The sequence below is a fragment of the Gobio gobio genome, assembly GCF_949357685.1.
Source record: "Gobio gobio genome assembly, chromosome: 11".
NCBI classification, from domain to species: Eukaryota; Metazoa; Chordata; class Actinopteri; order Cypriniformes; family Gobionidae; genus Gobio; species Gobio gobio.
The window spans coordinates 8,823,373-8,828,215 of NC_137104.1; the positions used below are offsets into that span (position 1 = coordinate 8,823,373).

At 37.9% G+C, this 4,843-nt stretch overlaps 1 long non-coding RNA gene across 1 annotated transcript; it reads right to left on the reverse strand.

The window, feature by feature from the left end:
- Positions 1-1,048: 1,048 nt before the first annotated feature.
- On the reverse strand, positions 1,049-4,193 carry LOC307134093. Its single transcript, XR_013817519.1, has 3 exons — positions 4,103-4,193; positions 1,792-2,391; positions 1,049-1,695 (listed from the first exon to the last, which is right to left on the reverse strand). It is a non-coding gene; the product is annotated as an uncharacterized lncRNA (long non-coding RNA).
- Positions 4,194-4,843: the final 650 nt, after the last annotated feature.

Consider the following 4,843-nt stretch of genomic DNA (forward strand, 5'->3'; position numbering starts at 1 on the left):
GGAGCTAACGGACAGCAGACAAACAGCAGGGGCAATCCACCTGTCACTCGAAGTGGCCACGCCCTTAATTATGCAGAACTTTAATGCTTTATATAATGTAAACGAATGAGTTATAAAAAAATTCACCCCCCTCACAGTTGTCATGAAGGGCAAAATTAGCCGTATAGACCAAAACCACAATTTGTACCAGACTGTAAACATGTAAATCCTGCATACTTTGGCCTTGAGAATGATTTAGGTCAATCTTGAAGCTCATAGGAATAGTTTCCCAAAAACGAATAAAAAGTTCTGTCCTGAAACTCTAGATGGCGCAGGCTGATAGCTCCTTAAAGGTGCAGTAAGCGTATTTTCTGAGAAACGCTGTTGAAAGTGGATCGGACCGAGCACTAAAGCACACGTGTAGCCAATCGGCGTGTCCACTCATGAGGGGGGAGGTGCTTGTGCGCCATAGCGTGTTTGTGAAGTTGGGGGTGGCGCTATCAAGATTGGGGTGTGATCCTTTTGGGTAGGGGCGTGTTTGTTTTGGTGATTTCAAATATCAACAGTGTTTCTCAAAAATCGCTTACTGCACCTTTAACTCAATCTGCTTGCAATCACATCATTCTCTTTAGAGCACATCTGATTGGTTCCTGCTGTATCAGTAGCCAATGAGCTGTCATGCTCAACCTTCAAATGCTTTGTTAGCATTTGCTGTAGTTGCAGCGCGATTTTAGAAACCCTCCACCTTTGCCAGCTCCACCTGTATTAACTGAAATCATAAAGAATTAGATTAAATCTGACATTTTTGGTAACGTTACATGTCAAATTACACAGAAAACGTGTGATTTCGAGTAAAATGTTTCACTTTGTTAAACTTTGATAATCAAGTAGTCTAGCAGGAGAAATGGGTTCCCGTGTATCCGCTAGGCAGTTTTTTGTAACCTGTTTTTTTGAGACCCTAATGGTTTCTTGTTAAGAATTTTTGCCGTTGCCGAGGTCAACTAATGTCCCATGGGGTTCGTTTGGCGGCCATCTTAACTCCTAAACCACACAACATACAGAGACAAATGAACCCACTTGCTAATATAATTCGGACACCAGGAATCAAATGGAAAGGTCATTGACATGGTACAACCACTCTATTGGTGAAAAACAGGCAAATAACACATTTAGGCTCATTATGATGTAACTTTTGCTATTTGTGTTGAAAATTTAGCCGTATAAATCTAATTTATTCTGTTATAACAATTGCAAGGTTATTAAATTGATCACTATTAAATGGATCAATGATCATCATGTTTGTTTATCATCAATCTCCACCTCATCCTCTTCCCCCTCTCCATCATCATCAGCAAACAGGTCAATGAGAGATGGGGCCAGAATTGGTCCACAAGACCAGACAGGCTCCAAAATCCCTCCGTCCGTCTTCTCCCACCCCTGACCCTCGTCATAGGGTTTAGGCCTCCGGAAGATCGGCTCAGCTGCCCGCTTGCCCGCTGGATGTGAGGGATGAGTGAGTCTTGGCAGTGGGGCAGGCGAGCAAAATCGACTCTCGACTTAATGCTGAGGGTCTCGTCTTCTCCCACAATCTTCTTGAGCATCTTGCTCCTGACCGGCTTGACTGATGTCTCACATGCTTGACTGTACATCACACACGTGAAGACCTCCAGCTGCTCCTGCACTTCCAACTTCACCTTCCACTCATCGCACAGCTGACTGGAGGAAGATTGTTGGGATAATTGCTAAGTTTGCTCTCTCCAAATATTATATTCAATACATTCAAATTCAACTGTCTAAAATTCATCCACCAACCTGAAACCCTTTTGAAATTTGGGGTTCTTCTGGAGCTTTTTGAGCGGTGTCACCTTGCCCTTGCCTTTGAAGGTGCTGGTACAGTCCTCACCACTAAACACACAGTAGCCGAGCAGCTGCTGCAGTACGGCTGCCCAAGAGGAGTGGCCAGCTCTGGGACATTGACCAGCTGACGGTGACGGCCCATGCCAGTGTCGAGGTAGATGACGAGGTTGATGGTGTCAGCGTGATGCAGGATGAAGGATGAAGAAGATGTCGGTGTCCAGGGTCCTCACTACTGCCGACTTGAATCCCAGCTTGACGGCATGATGCAGGCGGAGCACAACCGGCTGTCTATCTCCTCCTGGTCTGACTGGAGGGCATGGATCTCAATAAACTCAACCTGAAATGGCAGAAAACACCCCAATGCACGGTAGCTTATATTCTTGGCAAACAATCTGCTAACACAAGACCTCACTGAAGTTTCCTAGGTATGGATCAATCAACTTCTCCATCCGACGACATTAGCTGATGAGCTGTTCCCTCCACAATGAGAGCAGCCGCCTCGCACTTCTCCAGTTGGGATGCTTCCTCCTTACTCCCCCAGACCTTGAGCATCAACTGATAAACGACAGAAAGCGAGTTTAATTGTATCGATAAGAGCAGGGGTTTGGCCCTGAGTGAGAGATATTAATACTATTAACCCTATAAAGCCTATTGTATAATATTTGATATGTAAATTTCTAAGGCCTCTTTGATCATGATAAACATAATCAAAACTTTGCTGAAAAAACATCTGCACACAATCTAATGTTGTCTGATTGATAGTTTGATTATCCATACATAATATTTTAGGAAACCCATGTTAAAATGTCAGTATCAAATATGATCCATCAGGCTTTTGAGTTTATTTGTTCATCTCTCAGTCATCAAAAACTACAGAGCTTAGATCGTGAAAGCATTTCAATATAATCTTACTAAGACATTATTGGGGAATATAGAGTGACAACTGATATTTATATGCATTTTAAGTCTATTATAAAGATCTCACTGACTGACATTACAAGCTATCAGAATTTCATCTTACGTTTTGACAATATAAATATCAGCAGGTGCACAAAATTACGCATTTTTGCTTAGTTTGAGCTTCTGAATAAAATTAAGGTGTTTTTTTCCCCTCTTTGAAAATGTTAATCATAGTATAATAATATCATAGTATATGCGCCATAAAAGCCTGAAGTATGAAACTCAACTAAACACACACACATAAACTTACATTTTAATACCATGAAAAAAAAGTTAAAATAATAAGAACTAAAAAAAATTCACCATTAAACTAATACAAAGAAACATTATTTAAATTTTTTTTTTTATTCATATGCAATAATATAGAAAAATATAGTAAAAAAAAATAAAAATAAATAAAAGTATTTAGCAACACATTTTGATGCATGCAGAGTAAGGTGACCAGATTTCTGAAATGGAAACTTGGACATTCTCATTTCAGAAATCTCATTTGTTATTAGGCCTGTCTATTAATTAAAAACAGGGACAATATATTTTTGAATGTTTTTTGTTGTCGTTGTGGGCTGGGCTCCCTATATTATTATTAACATTAATAATTATTATGATTTAGTTTTGTTATTATTACGATTTTTGGTCTGGTTTTAATACAATTCACTGCACCCGCAAAAACAAAACAAAAAAACAATCAAACAATGAAAACAGTTCATAGTAAAACCACCACTGTAAATCACAAGCCGTTCAAAACAATATTAGAACATGATTTAACAAAAACACATTACACAAATAAAACAACATAAATATGGAATAAAACTATTTAACAAATATAATTGTATTTAATACTTTCATTTTCACAAGTTTATACTGTATAAATTACTTTTTTTCTTTTACTTCAAATGTTTTGTTACGTTTGTGCTTGAAATAACTGTTACTATCTTTAATTGGTCTTGTTATTTTGCATTTTAGGCTTATTTTAAGCATGAATTTAAGTATGTGTGTATTCTGCACATGTATTTTTTGTGAGCTAGGGTAAGGTGTAATTATATATTTATATATATATATATATATATATATATATATATATATATATATATATATATATATATATATATATATATATATATATATATATATATATATATATATATATAGATATAGATAGATAGGCTAGTTAAGATGTGTGGTAATCACTGCTTTGTGACTGGAACTTTTGGGGACAAAACAATCCCGCACCCCGTTGAGGATCTGTTATAGAGCACATGCAAACAGTATTACTTTAATTTAACATGAATAGTAAGTATGTTACTACCTTGAAAGTGATAACGATGTTTCTTAGATATTTGACGATAATGGCGCTCTGCTTTCGGTGACGTTCATCATGAAGCTGCGTGCGCGCGACCAAGTAGAGTCAGCGCAGCTCACAGCGCCATCTGCTGGTGAAAGAATCACAACATGATGCCCCAGCAGCTGCTGTATGTTGGGCTTTTTTGCAATGTATATGCCGGTTGTTTTGAACGAGCTGTAAAAAACGGGGACATTTCCGGAAAACGTCCGCCTGTTAATTGTAGAGATATCTAGCATTTCTGAGTGATGATGATGCAGAGGAATCACTGAATCAAAGTTTTGAACTGATTCAATGAAACAGATTCAGACTTTTTATTAAAGAAAACGTCCAAATTAAGTTCATAACTATTCAATAAATGTGTTAGATCGATGCGCGGTCACGTGCTCTGCTCATATGAATGATTTGAGTTTTAGTTGCTATGGCGACGCATGTTATGAACATTGTTATGAATTGATTCTGACTCATATGCAGCAGCACTGATCGCGATCTGTTGTTGAGAGAGACGAGGCGAATTCAAAAACTTTTGCAGAATATTTTCTGTGCTGACTGAGATTTTGAAGCTGTTCGGACGATTCCTGAGACAAGAGTTTTATTCTGGAAGAACAACGCAGGAGATATCCTTTACACAGTTATATTTTTGAGTTTTAGTTCTTACTATTTCTATAGTGCTATCTTATTGTTCTTTTCTTATTTTAGGAGTTTCAA